The sequence below is a fragment of the Zingiber officinale genome, chromosome 2A, assembly GCF_018446385.1.
Source record: "Zingiber officinale cultivar Zhangliang chromosome 2A, Zo_v1.1, whole genome shotgun sequence".
NCBI classification, from domain to species: domain Eukaryota; kingdom Viridiplantae; phylum Streptophyta; class Magnoliopsida; order Zingiberales; family Zingiberaceae; genus Zingiber; species Zingiber officinale.
In genome coordinates, this window is record NC_055988.1 from 32,930,593 (window position 1) to 32,951,162 (window position 20,570).

A 20,570-nucleotide genomic window follows, 5' to 3' on the forward strand; every position below is an offset into this window, starting at 1 on the left:
TAATGAAGTAATCCAGACCTATGGGTTTATTCAGTGTCTGGATGAGTTTTGTGTATACAAGAAGTGTGATGGAAACGTGGTGGTATTTCTTGTACTATACGTAGATGACATTTTTGGTAGTTGGAAACAATATCAAAGTGTTGTCGGAAGTAAGGGTATGGTTGTCCAAATAATTCGATATGAAGGACTTGGGAGAGTGCGCACATATTCTCAAGATCAAAGGGATCACAAGAAAAGAATGTTGTGCTTATCCCAAGCTTCATACTATCCTAGCTCGTTTAAGCATGCAAGACTCCATGAAAGGTTTTTCTACCTTTTGTGCATGGAGAATCTTTATCTAAAGAGATGTCTTCGAAGACATCAAAATAGATAGAGGACATGAAGGCAGTTCCTTATACTTCGGCTATCGGAAGCCTAATGTATGTAATGCTGTGTACGAGACTGGATATCTATTTTGCCCAGGGCATAGTTAACAGATATCGAAGTAACCCAGGACTGGGACACTAGACTACCGTAAAGCATATATTAAAGTACCTTAGAGAGACTAGAGATTATATGCTAGTTTACAAGGAAGATAATTTGATCCCTGTGGGTTACATGGATTTTGACTTCCAATCAGATAGAGACAATAGTAAATTGACCTTGGGGTTTTGTGTTTACTTTAGGAGATGAAGCCATGACAATGGAGGAGTATTAAGCATAGGTGCTTTTCCGAACTCCACCATAGAAGCTGAGTATGTGGCAGCCTCAAAAGCAGCCATAGAAGCTGAATGGCTCAATAACATCATGATGAACTTAGATGTGATTCCTAGTTTGCCCAAAATTATTTGGTGCAGTAGAAAACTCGAAGGAACCACGAGCCCATAAGGCAAGTAAACACAATAGAGCGCAAGTACCACCCAATACGAGACATCGTATAACGAGGAGAAGTTGTTGCCGCCTAGATTGCATCAGGTGATAACCTGAGAGATCCTTTCACTAAGGCCCTTAAGGCAAGATCTTTTGATGGGCATGTTGAAGGGATGGGAATAAGATGTATGGCAGGATATATGGCAGCATATTCTTTTAGTATAAGTGGGAGATTGTTGGAATGTATACTAAAAGACTAGCTTTTTGTATAAACATTTACTTAGAAATAAAAATCATATTCGTCAATATCTACATTTATATGCTAAATGTAGTTTTTCAATTAATTTATATTGTAGATAACATGGTGTGTGATGTCACACAGAAGATTATGTTATCGGTTCTTTATAAATTATAAACAACAGCTCACGACTAAGATGAAAAGGAACAAACCGTAGGAATAGTCGTAGTGTAATTAGGTATTAGTTTATCTTGACTAATAAATTACACTAGTACACTCTAAGTGTATTGAGTAGAACCATTTAAGGTAAGTTCTTTTTATACTAACTTAATAAAAGAACAAGACCTTAGTTATTATGGAAGTGTGTGCTCTTAATCCTAATATAATAATAAGCACATATATTTAGTTTTATTTCTTTAACTTATCAAATGGCGAGATTTATCTCGATAAATCAATAGGCCCGATAAGTTGAGAAATGATATTACTTATAGTGTGTGTTGTTGATTATAGAAGGAAACTGTGTCCTAGTAATCTAGGTTGATAATGCCCCCAAGAGGAGCTCATAAGGATTGTCATGTTAAACCCTGCAGGTGGACACAGTCCGACACGATGATAAGGTTGAGTGGTACTACTCTTGGACTAAGAAATTAATTAAAGCGAGTTGTCAGTAACTCATTTAATTAGTGGGCATTCGACATCTTAAACACAGGAAGATTAACACACTCATAATAAGAAGGAGCCCAAAATGAAATTTGGGATTGGCGCGGTAGTTCAATTATAATTCTTTAGTAGTATGAAATATTGTTGATGAAATTAAGTTGGGTGTTCAAGGCGAACATGGGAAGCTTAATTTCATCAGGAGACCAAAACCAATTTCTTCTCTCGGTCCCTATCGTAGCCTCTTATTTATAAAGTATTATACCCACATATACCCACCTTTATACCCATCCTAATGGGGCCGGCTAAGCTAGCTTGGAACCCAAGCTAGGGGCCGACCAAGACCAATAGGTTGAGCTAAGTATGCAGCCGACCAATGCTTGGAGCCCAAGCATGGTGTGGCCGGACCTAAGAAAATTAAAAGGATTTTTATTTTAAAATTTTTCTTATGTGGATTCCATGGTTTTAAAAAAGAGTTTAAAATTTAAATCTTTCCTTTTATAGCTTTCTACAAAAGATTGGAAAAAATTTGATATCTTTCCTTATTTGTAGATGAAAGGAAGATTTTAATTTTGATAAAACTTTTCTTTTTTGTAACCATGCTCATGATTTAAAAAGAGAGTTTAAAATTAAATATTTCCTTTTATAAGTTTCTACAAAAGATTAAGAAAAGATTTGATATCTTTCCTTATTTGTAGATTGTAAGGAGATTTTAATTTTAAAGATAACTTTCATTTTTGAAAATCATCCACATGTTTTAATAGAGAAATTTTAATTTATATATTTCCTTTTATAATCAACCATGAAGGGATAAATTATTAGAGAAAATTTTATTTTAAAATTTCCGGAAACAAATTAGGAAGTTTTAATTATTGTTAAAACTTTCCTTGTTTGGGATTATGAGGTGGTCGGCCATATTGTTTTGAGAAAAGGAAATACGTTTTAATTAATTAAATGTTCCTTTTCATGGCAAAGTAATAAGGAAGTTTTTTATTTAAATTTTCCTTATTTGTCAAGACCAAGGATTATAAAAGAGGAGGGTAGGGGTGCATTCATGGCTAAGAACTCTATTCTATTCTCCTCCTCTTTTGCTTGGTGGTGTGGCCGGCCCTTCTAGTTCTCCCTTCTCCTTTTTCTTTCTTCTCCTTGGCCGAAACTCTTCATCCGTTGGAGCTTGGAATGTGGCCGGATATTGCTTGGAGAAGGAGAGAAAGGAGACTTTGTTTCTTGCATCCCTTGGAGCTTGGTGGTAGTTGTCGAACCTCTACATCCTTGGAGGAGTTTTTGGTGGCCGAAACTTGGCGAGGAAGAAGAAGGGTTTGGGTGGTTCTCATCTCGGTAGATCGTTGCTCACACAATGTCCGAGATAAGAAGAGGAATATGGTAGAAGATCAAAAGGTCGTTGAGTACAAAGAAAGGTATAACTAGTAATTATTTTCCGCATCATACTAGTTTTTCTTTGTATGAATTCCGAACACAAGAGACATATGATTCTAGATTTTCGGATTAGATATTCAATGTTGTGTTTTTTTTATTTTTTCAATCTTGTGATTTGATTGTTCTTTTTGGTTAAACCTAATGTTATTTTAGGAAATTAAATATTGAATTTCATTAAGAGGCTTTGTCGAGACAGTGATGGATGCTCCCATACCTAAGAAGGCCTTATGCCTCATCATGTTTGACCTGGGAGCTAATTTTCAAAATAAATATTTAATTGAATTTGTAACATAGGTAGATTTGGATCAATAGTGTTAGGTTCCACTTGCGATTCAAGTCTAAACTATTAAGAATAGATAAGTTAAATTTGGAATCAATAATTTTAAGTTCCGTTTGCGATTCCAAATTTAATTTCTAAAGAACACAATAGGTTGTTAGGAAAGGTTCGACACTTGTACAAAATTTTTGTACAGTGGAACCGGTACGATCTTCCTAGGACCAACCAACAGGAACATCCGATTTGATGAAGTGATCCAGTCTTATAGATTCATTCAATGTCTGAATGAGTCTTGTGTATATATGAAAAGTGATGGAAACATGGTGGTATTTCTTGTACTATACATAGATGACATTTTGCTCATTGGCAGCAATCTCAAAGTGTTGTCAGAAATAAGGGTATGGTTGTCCAAGAAGTTTGATATGAAGGACTTGGGAGAATGTGGGCATATTCTTGGGATCAAAGTAATAAGGGATCGCAAGAAAAGGATGTTGTGCTTATCCCAAGCTTCATACATCGATACTATCCTAGCTCGTTTTAGCATGCAAAACTCCAAGAAAGGTTTTCTACCTTTTCGACATGAAGTACCTTTATCTAAAGAGATGTGTCCTAAAATATCAAAGGAGATAGAGGAGATGAAGGCGGTTCCTTATGCTTCAACAGTAGGAAGCCTAATGTATGTGATTCTATGTACGAGATCGGATATCTGTTTTGCCATGGGCATGGTTAGCAGATATCAAAGTAACCCAGGACAGGGGCATTTGACTGTCGTAAAGCATATATTAAAGTACCTGAGGAGGACTAGAAATTATATGCTAGTTTACTAGGTAGATGATTTACTCACTGTGGGTTACATGGATTCTGACTTCCAATCAGATAGGGGCAATAGTAAGTCAACCTTAGGGTATGTGTTTACTTTGGGAGGTGGAGCCATAACATGGAGGAGTGTTAAGCAGAAATGCGTTTCGGACTCCACCATGGAAGCTGAGTACGTGGCAGCCTCTAAGATAGTTAAAGAAGTTGTATAGCTCAGAAACTTCTTGATGGACTTAGATGTGATTCCTGCTTTGCCCAAAGTTATCACAATTTATTATGACAATAGTGGTGTAGTAGCAAACTTGAAGGAACCACGAGCCCATAAGGCAAGTAAACATATTGAGCGCAAGTACCACCTGATACGAGACATCGTAAAATGAGGAGAGGTTGTTGTCGCCAAGATTACATAACAGATAACCTGGCAGATCCTTTCACTAAGGCCCTTAAGGAGAGAGCTTTTGATAGGCATGTTGAGGGGATGAGAACTAGATGTATGGGAGCATTTATGGTAGCATAGTCTTTGAGTATAAGTGGGAGATTGTTGTGATGTATACTATAAGCTTAGCTATTGTATGAACTTCTATTTTGAGATATTTTGAAATAAAAATCACTTTGGTCAAATGTCTGTATTTTATATTTATATATATATCAATGAAGTTGTCCATTTAATTTATATTGTATATAACATGATGTGTGGTGCCATACAGAAGATCATGTTATCGGTTCCTTATAAATTATAAATAGTAGCTCACAACCAAGATGGATTGGGATAAATAATTGGAATTGTTGTAGTGTAATTTGGTATTAGTCTGTCTTGGCTATAAAATTACACTAGTACACTATGTGTGTATTGAGCAGGACCATTTGAGGTTGTTCGATTTGTATTAACTATATAAAAGAACAAACTCTCAGTTATTATGGATGTGCACCCTTTTAATCCCTATATAATAACAAGCACGTATACTTAGTATTTATTTATTTAACTTATCAATGGGTGAGATTTATCCGTTAAATCAACAGACCCAATGGGTTGGAAGATAGTATTATTTATATGGTGTGTTGTTGATTATAGAAGGAAAATATGCCCTATTTATTTAGGTTGATGATGCCCTCTTGAGGAGCTCATAAGGATTATCATGTAAACACTGCAGGTGGACTTAGTCCGACATGATAATAAAGTTGAGTGGTACTACTCTTGGAGTCAGATGTCAATTAAATGAGTTATTAGTAACTTATTTAATTAATGAACATACTATATTTTAAACACAGGGAGATTAACGCACTCATGATAAGAAGGAGCCCATATTGTAATATGGGATTGGTGTGGTAGTTTAATAATAACCCTTTAGTGGTATGAGTTTTTATTGATGGACTTAAATTGGGTGTTCGGGGCGAACACGGGAAACCTAAGCCCATCAGGAGGCCTAAACCAATTTTTCCTCTAGGTCCTTGTTGTAACCTCTATATAAAGCTTCACATCCACCCATCCGGTTTGGTTTAACTTGGTTTGGTTTAGCTTAACTTGGTTTAGTTTAATTTAATTTGGTTTGGTTTAACTTAACTTGGTTTTGTTTAATTTAACTTGGTTTGGTTTGACTTAACTTGGTTTGGTTTAACTTAACTTAGTTTGGTTTAACTTGGTTAAATAAAGGGAGATTTTTTCTTAACAGAATTAGTTTTAGAAAAAAAAATAAAAAGGAGATTTTTTCTAAACAAAATTCTGTTAATTTTTCTTTCATTGTAACCAACGACAAGCCTATAAAAAAGGAGTAGGTGGTGGCCCCAAAACCTAACTTTCTAATCTTCCTCAAGCCCCTTCTCCACCTAGGGCCGGCAACACACATCCTTCCCTTTGTGGTTGGCGCCCCTCATCTCCCCTCTTCCTCCTTGGTGGTCGTCGCCACCCACATCTTCCCAAGCTAGGGCGGGTGCCCCTCCCCTCATCCTTGAGGGTCGGCACCCCACCTACTAGGGTCGGCGCCCCTCCCCTCATCCTTGAGGGCCGGCGCCCCTCCTACTAGGGTTGGCGCCCCTCCTTGCTAGATCACTTGGTGGCTGGTGGCTTGGAGAAGAGGAAGAAGTTGAAGAAGAGGAAGAAGAGAAGGAAGAAGATTCTATGGTGCCCCATCCTTAGAGCCTCCTTTTGTAGCTGGCGGTTTGGAAACCGAGAAGAGAAGGAGGGTGGTTTTGTCTTGGTAGATCGTCGCTCACACGACATCCAAGAGGAGGAGAGGAATATGGCAGAAGATCAAGAGGTCTTTAGCTACGAAGAAAGGTACAACTAGTTCTTTAATTTCGCTGCGTAACTAGTTTTGTTTTCTTCGTATCGATTTTGAATACCAACACAAGAGGCCAGCGATCTTGTGCTTCGATCAAGGCGTGCTTTGATCATTTAAGAACTTGTTTAATTGATCAAACACATGTTTGATCGAACATGTGGGTTGCTAGAAAAAGTTCTATTCTTGTACAGTTTTTTGTATAGGGAAACTTAAACAGAACGGAATTCCAACGCCCTTCACAAGCCGGGCAATAAATGGTGGGTCTGCATTGACTTCCATAATTTGAACAAAACATGCCCAAAAGACTTCTATTTGTTACCCAGGATAGACCAGATAGTTGACTCAACGGTGGGCTGCGAGCTGATTTACATGCTCGACGCATACCAAGTGTATGACCAAGTGTCGCTCGCTCGCGAGGACTAGGAGAAGGTCAGCCTCATTATGGCCAACATAACGTACTACCACAAAGAAATGTCGTTCGGACTCAAGAATATCAGAGTCACTTACCAGAGGCTAATGAACAAGGTGTTCTGATGGCAAATTGGTCGTAATATGGAGGTATACGTCGATGCCATATTAATTAAATCCCTCCGAGCTGTTGACCTATGCGTAGATATCGAGGAGACTTGTCGAATGCTAAGGAATAAAGTTGAACCCCGGAAAGTGTCTATTCGGCGGAAAGAGTGGCCACTTCCTTGATTACATCGTCACCGAGTGGGGCATTGAAGCCAATCCAAGCAAAGTCAAAGCATTGCAAGACACGTCGTCACCTCGGGACTTGAAGGAAGCTCAACGGCTGACCGGTCGGATCATGACGCTGTCCAGATTTATATCCAAGTCATCCGACATAAGTCTGTTGTTCTTCAAAGTGCTTTGCCGAGCTACAAAATTCCCATGGGATGCCAAGTGCGATCGGGCATTAGAAGAGCTGATGGAATATCTTAACTCCTTGCCTATATTAGTGAAGAAAATTATTGGTGAGCCACTTTAGATTTATCTATCATCCAACGAATATGCCGGTGGATTGACTCTAGTTAGGCAGAACGGCCAAGAGCAGCAGCTTGTATACTTTTTGAGCCATATATTGAAGGATGCAGAGTCTCGCTACATTGGTCTTGAAAAACTAGCTTATGCTTTGATTCTCATCGCTCAGAGGTTTCATCCATACTTCATAGCACACATAATCATTGTGCTAACTAACAACGCCTTGTGATGAGTCCTTCTCAACCCCGAGTCATTATGAAGGTTAATCAAATGGATGACCAAGCAGAGCGAATTCAACATACAATATCAACCCTGAGTCGCAATCAAGGCTCGAGCCTTGGCAGATTTTGCCATAGAGGTTTAGAATGTCGAGCCGGAGGCAACATGGAAGATATATGTTGACGGCTCATCCACTCGACAAGGCAGCGGAATCGGCATATTGCTCATTTCACCATGGGAAACTAGATGTAGCTCTCCATTTGGCTGGACTATCGTGCCACCAATAATGAAGCAGAGTATAAGGTGTTGATAGCCAGCCTACAAGCAGCCCGACATGTAGGAGCCGTTAAAGTTCTCATCCACTCGGACTCTCAGTTGGTCGCTCAACAGCTATCCTATATGTTCGAAATAAGTAATGCCCGACTCAGGCTCTATGTGGAGGCCTTCGAGAAGCTGAAGACCAACTTTCAAGAGGTCATTATACAATAAAATCCCCCGATCGAAAAACCAGGTGGCAGACGAGTTGGCAAAATTAGCCAGTTCATTATCGTGGATCGTCATAGGGCAGCCGATTGAGTAAGTCTCACTTGTGGCACATATTGACCAAATGGAACGAATGACCTTCTCCAACGACTGGAGGACAGCTCTGATAGAGTTTCTGCGGTCGACGGTAATATCTGCCGGTCCGAAAGAAGCTAGCTTGCTAAAGAAGAGGGTCGAACGATTCACCTTGATTGGGGACCAGCTTTATAAGAGAGCCTTCTCCAAGTCCCTACTCAAATCTGTCAGATCAGAAGATGTCGAGTACATTCTACGGGAGGTGCACCAAGGCTCCTGCGGAAGTCACCCGGGTGGCCGTGCATTAGCTCGAAAGATACTACTGGCCGGATATTTTTGGTCAACTCTCTAAGAAGATGTCGCTCGAAACGTGGTCACCTGCTTGTCCTGCCAAAAGTATCATAACCTTCATCACTGACCGACCGAGGAAATTAAGGCATCCACAGTATCTTGTCCGTTCAACCAATGGGGCATTGATATCATTGGACCATTCGCCATGACAAACGATCAGTAGAAATTTTTCTCATCGCGGTGCACTATTTCTCGAAGTGGGTGGAAGCCGAGCCATTGTTACATCTCTACAAGTGTACGAATACGTCGTCAGTAATATAAAAAGATATCGTATCCACAAGGACTGGTTATAATCACTAAAGATGTATCAAAATGAATTAGCTAAACAATCGAACAAGAATTACACGAACTAAAACAAAACTAGAAAATAGAAATAGAAAGGTAATGCAGGAAACTAGGTCTTATGGAAGTTCTAGGAGATTTGGTTTCTTTGTGAAACTTATCAATGTAATATGGTCTACCAACCCTATCCTCAATTGTCATGCATTTGCAAGAAGTTGTCGGCTATATTCTGTAGAAAACACTGGCTAGGGACATTAATCTACACATTAAGAAACTAAACAGAAATGATCCCTATGAAGTCTGTTAACGGGGCAGCCTTGTCACGACACCCCTCGGTCATACAACATAGAAACTCATCACTAATCAATTCACATCAAGATATAGGGTACAACGCATTCATCTATCCCTCTTCTTTGTAGATTCTTGCATCACCCTTCAAGGTGATCCCCTAAATGTCCGTTAATGGGACAACCTTGTCACGACACCCCTCGGTCATATAATATAGAGAATTCCTCTACAAGATCCACAAGAATTACAAACATCCAATCAAGAATGGTAATTAGATCCAAACACATCAATCCACACAAGATTGAATTGATACAAAACATAATAATTAACATTATTGAAAGAAGAAGTTGGCAAATCCATTAATTCATACATCAATTCACATCACAAATACTCCCTCCATCCTAGAACAAGGAGATCTACTCTATGAAACAAGAGAAAAGAACCGAAGACAAGATGATCGTAAATATTTTGATCTCAATCAAGAAAATAAAGAAGAAATGCTTATCTAAAGATGACGAGTGATCTTCGGAACCAATTCGTGCCACCAGAGTTGAATCTTGGATGGAAAACTCCTTGAAATCGCCGAATCAACGCCCAAATGGTGAAGGAAAGCCTCAAGATTCGATCTCCCCAAAGGGAGAGCCTCCCCTCTTTCAAATAAGGAGAAACCCTTATATAGAGCAGGGGATTTGGGAGCTGTTGGTTGCTACTCGGAAAATCCAATGGCTCCACTGTACAAAAATTTTGTACGTGATCTGAACCTTTACTAACTACCATGTGTTCTTTTAAGTTAAACTTGTATCTCCTGCGGAACTTAAGACATTTGATTCCAAGTTTAACTTATATGTTCTTTTAGGTTTAGATTTGGATCTCCTGCAGAACTTAACACGTTTGATCCAAATCACCTAGGTTATAAATTCAATTAAATATTAGTTTCCAAAATTGGCTTCCAGTACTGCATGGCGAGTCACTTGGCCTTCTTGGATATGGGAGCAACCACCACCGACTAAACAAAACCTTTTAAGGAAAGTTAATATTTAATTTCCTTATATAACTCTAGGTTAACCAAAAGGAACAATCAAATCACAAGGAAAAAAAGAAAAGAACACAACATCGAAATTAAATTCGAAAAACAAGAATCGAATGCCTCTTGTATTTGGTATTTATACAAAGAAAAATTAACTAGTATGATGCAGAAATTAAATACTAGTTATACCTCTTCCTTGTATGCTAAAAACCTCGAGATCTTCTGCTGTATCCCTCGCCTCCTCTTGGACGTCGTGTGGGCGACGATCCTCCAAGACGAACACCACCCGGAAAGCTTCTCCTCCTTCTCTAGAATTCGGCCACCACCACCACAAAGGAGAAAAAGAGAGCAAAGGGAAGAGAGGAAGAGGGGCCGGCCACTTGTTAATCTCCAACAACATAATATCAATTGTTATATTTTCCAAGGCCTCCCCTTCCCCCCTTTTTACATTAGTTTCCCAAAGGAAAATTATGGAAAGAGTTTTATAAAAAATTAGACGCATTCCTATTTCCTTTTAATTATTTCTTTTTCTTTCCTTTTAATTAATCAATCCTAGATTGATTTATTAATTAAACAACTATTTGTTGATGTTTAATTATTTGACCGGCCCCTTGCTTGGGCACCAAGCAAGGTGGCCGACCACTTATTAAAAGGGAAAGAAAGAAATTTTTTTTATAAAATTTAAAAGAAGAAAACTTCTAATAAAATTTTACAAACTCTTTTTTTTTTCTAATGTGGATATTACAAGGAAAGTTTTAAAATTTAAAACCAAGTTTTAAAATTTAAAACATCTCTAATAATATTTCTTTTTAAAAGAAAGTTTTATAAATTTTACAACTCTCTTTTAAAACCTTGTGGCCTAATTTAAATTAGGAAAATTTTATAAATTTTTAAAATCTCTCTTTTTACAAATTGTAAATATCTGAGGAAATTTAAAAATTCAAAAACAACCTTCCTAATTTAAATATTGCGGCCCGCCCCCTTGCTCAAGGCAAGGGCCGACCACTTCTAGAGAATATGTGGTCGGCCATTGCTTGGTCACCAAGCAATGAACCGGCCCCTTCTTGGACACCAAGATAGGCTTTTCTTTGGATGGAATTGAGGTTTTATTGAGGCAACAACTGGGACCTAGAGGAGAAATTGGTTTTGGCCTTCCGATGAGCTTGAGTATCCCGTGCTCGCCCCGAACACACAACTTAAGTTCATCGATAATAACTCATTCCACTAGAGAGTTATTACCGCACTACCACACCAATCCCAAATTACATTATGGGCTCCTTCTTATCATGAGTGTGTTAGTCTCCCTGTGTTTAAGATTACGAATGTCCACTAATTAAGTGAGTTACTGACAACTCTTTTAATTAATATCTAGCTCCAAGAGTAGTACCACCCAACTTTATTGTCATGTTGGACTAGGTCCACCTGCATGGTTTAACATGGCAATCCTTATGAGCTTCTCTTGGGGACATTCTCAACCTAGATAACTAGGACACAGATTCCTTCTATAATCAACAACACATACTATAAGTAATATCATTTCCCAACTTATCGAGCATATTGATTTTTCGAGCTAAACCTCACCCTTTGATAAGTCAAAGAAATAAATATTAAATATACATGCTTGTTATTATATTAGGATTAAGAGCACACATTTCCATAATAACTAAGGTCTAGTTCTTTTACTAAGTCAGTACAAAAAGAACTTACCTAAATGATCCTACTCAATACACTTAAAGTGTATCAGTGTAATTTATTAGTCAAGATAAACTAATACTTAATTACACTACGTCTATTCTGATGGTTTGTTCCTTTCCATCTTAGTCGTGAGCAACTGTTTATAATTTATAGAGAACCGACAACATGATCTTCTAAGTGTGACTCCACACTCCATGTTATCTACTATATAAATTAATTGAACAGTTACATTTAACAAATAAATGTAAACATTTGACCAATGTGATTCTTTATTTCAAAATAAATGTGTACAAAAGATAAATTTTTAATTATACACTCCAACAATCTCCCACTTATACTAAAAGTCTAAGCTGCCATATCTGTTGCCATACATCTGATTTCCATCCCCTCCACATGCCGATCAAAAGCTTTCGCCGGAAGGGCCTTAGTGAAAGGATCTACCCGGTTATCTGCTGATGCTATCTTGGCGACGACAACTTCTCCTCGCTTGACGATGTCTCGTATCAGGTGGTACTTGCGCTCTATATGTTTACTTGCCTTATGAGCTTGTGGTTCCTTCGAGTTTGCAACTGCTCCACTTTTATCACAATAAATTGTGACGATCTTGGGTAAACCAGGAATCACATCTAAGTCCATTAGAAAGTTCCTGAGCCATACAACTTCTTTGGTTGCCTCAGAGGCTGCCACATACTCAACTTCCATGGTTGAGTCTGAGACGCATTTCTGCTTAACACTCCTCCATGCAATGGCTCCACCTCCTAAAGTAAACACATAGCATGATGTAGACTTACTATTGTCCCTATCTGATTGGAAGTCCGAATCCGTGTAACCCACAGGGAGTAAATCATCTGCTTGGTAAACTAGCATATAATCTCTAGTCCTTCTCAGATACTTTAATATATGCTTTACTGTAGTCCAATGTTCTTGTCCAGGGTTACTTTGATATCTGCTAACCATGCTCACGGCAAAACAGATATCAGGTCTCGTACACAACATTACATACATAAGACTTCCTACAGCCGAAGCATAAGGAACTGCCTTCATGTCCTCAATCTCTTTTGATGTTTTTGGAGACATCTCTTTAGATAAGGCTACTCCATGCCTAAAAGGTAAGAAACCTTTCTTGGAGTTTTGCATGCTAAAACGAGCAAGGATTGTATCTATATATAAAGCTTGGGATAGGCACAACATTCTTTTCTTGCGATCCCTAATAACTTTGATCCCAAGGATGTGTGCACATTCTCCTAAGTCCTTCATATCAAATTGTTTGGACAACCATACCCTTACATCTGATAATACCTTGATATTTTTGCCAATTAACAAAATATCATCTACGTATAGTACAAGAAATACCACCATGTTTCCGTTACACTTCTGTATACACAAGACTCATCCGGACACTGAATAAATCCATATGACTGGATTACTTCATTAAACCGGATGTTCCAAGATCTTGAAGCTTGCTTCAGTCTATAAATGGACCAATTAAGCTTGCACACTAGATGCTCTTTGCCCTTTTCAATGAACCCTTCTGGTTGCTTCATATGGATGTTTTCTTCAAGACTTCCATTAAGGAAAGTTGTCTTGACATCCATTTGCTAAATCTCATAATCCATATGAGCGGCAATGGATAAGAGTATCTGGATAGACTTAAGTATAGCTACCGGCGAAAAGGTCTCCTCATAATCGATTCCCTCTTTCTGAGTGTACCCCTTCGCAACAAGCCTTGCTTTGAAGGTTTCTACCTTCCCATCTGTCCCTTTTTCCCTTTTATAGATCCACTTGCATCCAATGGCTTTTACACCATCAGGTGGTTCTACAAGCTCCCAGACCTTATTAGAATACATAGATTCTATTTCGGAATTCATTGTCTTTATCAGCATCTATATCTTGGAGTGCTTCATCATATGTCCGGGGATCTGGTTCATGTTTGCCTGGCATCAAGTCCGAAGACTCACCCAAAAACATGAATCTCTCGGGCTGCCTTACAACCCTCCCACTACGACGAGGCACCGTCTGTGGTTGTGTATCATGTGTGACATGTGTTGCAGTCTCTTGTGGTACTTCATCTTGTACTATTGGTACTGAAGTAGACGTGTCCTCTCTAAGTTCTTCTAGAACAATTTTACTACTGGGCTTGTGATCCATTATATAGTCTTCTTCTAAAAACTGGGCATTGGTGCTATCAATGACCTTCTGATCTTTAGGACTATAAAATAAACCGTCTTTCGCTCCTCTGGGAAACCCCACAAACATACGAACTTCTATACGAGATTCTAACTTATCAGCATCTTGTTTCAGCACATGTGCTGGACTACCCCAAATCCGAATATGTCTTAGACTGGGCTTCCGCCCATTCCATAATTCTGTGGGAGTAGAAGATACTGATTTAGAAGGTACTAAGTTCAGCATGTGCGTTGCTGTTTCCAGAGCGTATCCCCAAAACGAATTTGGTAATTCTGAATAACTCATCATCGATCTAACCATCTCCATAAGGGTCATATTCCTTCATTCTGCCACACCATTCTGTTGGGGTGTACCAGGTGCGTCTATTGGGATTGAATCTTGGCCTCTGATAAGTAATTCCTAAACTCTCCTAAGAGGTATTCGCCACCACAATCAGACCGTAGTGTCTTGATACTTTTACCTAGACGTTTCTCTACATCAGCCTTGTACTCTTTGAACTTATCAAAGCACTCAGACTTGCGGCGCATTAGGTAAATGTATCCAAATCTTGAATAATCGTCTATAAAAGAGACAAAATATTCAAAGCCACCTCTAGCCTGGATAGACATAGGACCACACAAATCAGAATGAACCAATTCTAACGCTTTTTTGGCTCTATACCCCTTGGCCTTAAAAGGTCTCTTGGTCATCTTACCTTCCAAGCAGGATTCACACGTTGGAAATTTTTCCAACTCTAATGGACCCAAGAGTCCATCGGCTACAAGCCTTTGAAACCTACTTAAGTTAATATGACCAAGCCTTAGATGCCAAAGATGTGTTTGGTTCATTTCCGAAGGTTCTTTTCTCTTATTAGAGTTAGAAGATGTGTTATTAATTTCCATATTTTTCTTTGTGGGAGAAATTGGATTTAAAGTATATAAATTGCCAACCAATGCACCAGAACAGATAATCACTTTATTTCTCTTTATAACCACATTATTACTAAAGGAAACTGAATATCCATCCAAATATAGTTTAGAAACTGAAATTAAATTCTTTCTAAAACTGGGTACATAAAGACAATTCCTTAAAACTAATTTCCTATTCCTATCAAATGATAAGTAGACGTCTCCCACTGCAATAGCCGCCACCTTAGTAGCATTGCCCATGTAGACAGTTATCTCTCTATCAAATAGTCGTCGGGTTTCCTGGAACCCTTGCAAAGAATTACAGACATGATCAGTGGCTCCCGTATCTACACACCAGGTGCTGGTAGATAACACCGCTAAACATGTTTCAACTACTAGAGTATGAGATATACCTTTATTGTTCTGTTTCCTACGAGGACAGTCCGTCTTCCAATGTCTAGTCTGCGTGCAAATAAAGCACTTGCCCTTCGGCTTCTTTATTCCAGCTTTTTGTCCTGCACCTTGAGGTTTATTCACCTTCTTTGCTGAGCCATTTTGTTTCTTCTTCTTCTTGCCTTTCGGCTTAGAAGTAGAACCATTTTCAGCATAGTGAATTTGAGAATGTTGACGAAACAACCCTTCAGCTGCCTGAAGTTCTGTCAGAAGTTCCGCCAATGAATACATCCTTTTATTCATATTATAGTTCAGGCGAAAATGCTCAAAACTTCTGGGCAGCGTTTGGAGGATGATATCGACCTGGGTTTCTCCATCAATTTCCCCTCCAAGCACTTGTATTTCGTTTAAGTAAGCCATCATCTTGAGAATATGATCCCTCACGGGAGTCCCCTCAGTCATGGTGGCTTTCATCAGTTTTCTCATTGCCTCTTGCCTAGCAGCCCGATTCTGATGTCTGAAGAGTTCCTTGAGATTATTCATTATATCATAGGCTGTTGGTAAGTCCTAATGCTGATGTTGCAATACATTTGACATCGAAGCCAAAATGTAACACCGCGTCATCTCATCAGCTTTTACCCATTTACTATGATGCTGAATCTCCTCTGGGGTAGAATCATTGCTAGGTGTTTCTTGGCATTCCTCTAACAGTACAAACTTATAGTCCTCAGCAGTTAAAACAATGTCCAGGTTTCATTTCCAATCTATATAGTTGGGACTAGTAAGTCTGTTTTCTTTTAGAATAATGGCCAGTCGGTTGAAAGTCATCCTAAGAATCAAAAAATAAATTTTGGTCAGAACTCTAAATTTAGAATAATATTGATTCCTCAAACAATACTATTTAAATTAACCAACACCTTAAAACACCGTGAATTTTGTATGCCACGATAGTGTGGACGTATACAAATTCAACATTTGTAAAAGGGGGGTATATCCCATTAATTTTATTATCTTGTCAACTTAACTTTTTGACAAATAAAATTAATAGTTGGTTTCCTTCGGTCACACAAATAATAGCAGTGACTCCGATGGGGAGGATACTATTAGACGTGCCTAAGTGTATACCATTACTTGACACTAAGTCCATTAATAAGATTGTGCCCCTTCCGATGGGGAAGATCACACGCTCTTAATTAATTTCCTATAGTCATCCGAAATGGAAGTTTGGTCTAGTGATCCGCAAACAAACTCATCCGATATGGAGGAAGGCACTCAGAGCCAACGTGCAAGTTTGTTTGCATCACTTACAAACAAGTAATAGAAATTCCTCTCTCACTTAGTTATTTAAAGTGAGGAATTTTGATGATGCTAGCCTACTAAACATGTACACTAACATTCACACACAGCACAATACAAAAGCAATAAATAGAAAAATTAATTTTCAACTATTATGGCTTTTATCTATTGTTGTCCTCCGTGTGTCGTCATCCCTAGCTGCTGCCATCTTTGGCCACCGCCACCGGGTCTAGTTGTCGCATCCATCTTGCTCCTTGTTCCGCTGCGCCACTCTGATCCTCAAAAGGTTCCACGCCTTGCAAGATTCGATCTGCGACATAAATAGAATTTTATATTTTTCGATCCTATATTCCTCGAAGGAATGTACATGTAAACTAGATCGAACATAAAATAAAATTTACATCCATCGATCCTATATTACATAAAAGGAATGCAATTGTATCTAGATCAAAAAAATAAAATCCTAATAAAACTAAATACAGCTCCTGCTGTATTTTATAATACAATCATGCACACATAATAAATGCCCTTGACATGTCCAAGGGTCCAATCACACACATAATAACTATAAGCCATAATAGTTGGATCCTGCATCCACAAAGTTAGCACATCCTACTATTAACCTGCCTAAATTATGTATGACATGTGCATAATTAAACTAATACCAAATACACAGAGGTAAAACCCTAGCTCTGATACCAATTGTTGGCTGCTACTCAGAAAACCCAATGGCTCCACTGTACAAAAATTTTGTACGTGATCTGAACCTTTCCTAGCTACCATGTGTTCTTTTAAGTTAAACTTGTATCTCCTGCGGAACTTAACACGTTTGATTCCAAGTTTAACTTATATGTTCTTTTAGGTTTAGATTTGGATCTCCTGCAGAACTTAACACGTTTGATCCAAATCACCTAGGTTATAAATTCAATTAAATATTAGTTTCCAAAGTTGGCTTCCAGTACTACATGGCGAGGCACTTGGCCTTCTTGGATATGGGAGCAACCACCACCGACTAGACAAAGCCTTTTAAGAAAAGTTAATATTTAATTTCCTTATATAACTCTAGGTTAACCAAAAGGAACAATCAAATCATAAGGAAAAAAGAAAAGAACACAACATTGAAATTAAATTCGAAAAACAAGAATCGAATGTCTCTTGTATTTGGTATTTATACAAAGAAAAATTAACTAGTATGATGCGGAAATTAAATACTAGTTATACCTCTTTCTTGTATGCTAAAAACCTCGAGATCTTCTGCTGTATCCCTCGCCTCCTCTTGGACGTCGTGTGGGCGACGATCCTCCAAGACGAACATGTTGGGTTCTTCGGGCCACGAAAACCGCTTTTCCGCGTCGCGGAAACCCCGAAGGACCCAAAGCTATAGATCCGTGCAAAGATTCGTATACAAAATTCGAAAAACTATTTCTTGTACGAGTTCAAAAACTGATCTACTACTTAGATCTACGAGAAAAATGTTTACCCTTGTAGCGATGCCCTTCGCGTTCCCGCTCGTCCAAATGATGCCGGATCTCAAGACCGTCAAGCGCCGGTCCTCTAGAAGTATCCACACGGACACACTAGATGGAGATGACCAAAAACCAAGGTGTGCTAGCACCTATGTGGTTCGGCCAAGGGAGGAGGAGAGGGAGAGGGAGAGCTTGAGAGGAAGAACACAAGGAAGAAGAAGAAGTTACACCACTTGAATGGGAAAAATGAAATTCACACCCAAAAACCAAGTGGCCGGCCACTTTCAAAAACTCACATTAATTGCATTAATTGCAATTAATATGAAACCATAAAATCACATTAATTGCATTAATTGCAATTAATATGAAACCATTAAGAGAGTGGCTTTGTAACTTCCATGAGGTGGCACCCATGATGATGTGGAACATCATTATTAGTCCACCTAATGCCAACTCACCAATGAGGTGGCAAAAAGGTCAAGTCAAAATTGACCTTTGGTCTTCCTTCTCAAGTCAAGTCAAACTTGACTCAATCTCTACCATGGTGGATCTAATCCAACCATTTGATTCGAGCCAACTTAATATAATGAATCTAATTCATTAAATTAAATTGATTCAATGAGTCAAAATCTAAATTAGACTCATTTAACACATGAATCAACTTGAGTCAAACTCAAGTTAGCCCAATTAGGATTACTCTTAATCCAATTTGATTCATCAAATGAATCTAATCCTCTTGGTTCATCAAATGAACCTAATCTCCACCTAATTGTCCTAAGTGTGTGACCCTATAGGTTCTTGTAACGTTGGCAATGCCCTAAACCCATTTAGGAGCATAAGTAATGAGCGGTATCTAGCAACATATCATTAATACCCAAGTTACAAGAATGTCGAGATCCGACATCACCTTGTGACTACCAATTGTGACTACTCACAAAATAATGACAAGTGTCCTTCTATCCTAGACATCTAGATTGATCAATGTGAGGCATAGACCGTGTCATCCTCTAATCAATCTAAATCTTGAACTCCAAGTAGACTCACTCGATCAAATGAGCTCAACATCTAATGTTGACTCATTTGGGCATGGCCATGCACTTAGTGGTCTCACTCTATCAAGAATACCGATGTCGCTCCCGTCATATGGGAGGGATAGATCCCATCTACATCACTCACATCCCTCTACATAATTCGTTATATACCCAGTAATCGCCTTTATAGTCCACCCAGTTACGGGTGACGTTTGACGAAACTAAAGTACATAACTCCTTATGTAGGGATCCATGGTGACTTCAGGTCTAAGGACTAATAGTCATACTAATAGCCACATGAGAAAGTATATGACACTCATATAACGATCCATGATACTTTCTCATGGCGGGTCATTCAAGTATACATTCTCTAATGCATACCCATGTGTCGACTTGATATCTCTATATCCATGACTTGTGAGATCAAGTCATCGAGCTGACCTACATGCTAGTCTTATTGTATTAACATTGTCCCTGAATGCTAATACTCGACTAGGAATGATTTAGAGTAGTGTTCCCTATATCATCTCACTATCGATTCAACTAATCGATTGATATAGGTATGAACCTTCTACTCAAGGACGCTATTATACTTAGTCTATTTGGCACTAATATAAATAAGTATAATAACCAAACAAATGCCTTTATTAATATACAAGAATATGATACAATGAGTCCATACAATCATCAAATGATTGGCTCTAGGGCTCTAACTAACAATCTCCCACTAGCACTAGTGCCAATCAGTATAGGCTCTAAGGCCTAAAGACCTAGTGTGACCATCATGCTTCCTCTGTGCCAAAGCCTTGGTTAAGGGATCTGCGATGTTAGCCTCTGTAGGTACTCTGCAAATCTTCACATCTCCTCTATCGATAATCTCTCGAATGAGATGGAAGCGCCGTAGTATGTGCTTGGTCCGCTGGTGTGAGCGAGGTTCCTTCGCCTGTGCTATAGCTCCATTGTTGTCACAATAGAGCTCAACTGGGTCAGCGATGCTAGGAACCACCCCAAGTTCAGTGATGAACTTGCGGATCCAAACTGCCTCCTTTGCTGTCTCTGATGCAGCAATATACTCGGCCTCTGTTGTAGAATCAGCTACTGTGTCTTGCTTCGAACTCTTCCAGCTCACAGCACCACCATTTAATCAAAACACGAACCCTGACTGCGATCGGTAATCATCCTGATCGGTCTGGAAGCTAGCATCACTGTAACCCTTTACATTTAGCTCATCATTGCCTCCATATATCAAGAAATATTCTTTAGTCCTTCGTAAGTACTTAAGAATATTGTTGACCGCTATCCAGTGACTTTCACCTGGATCTGACTGGTATCTGCTCGTCATGCTCAAAGCAT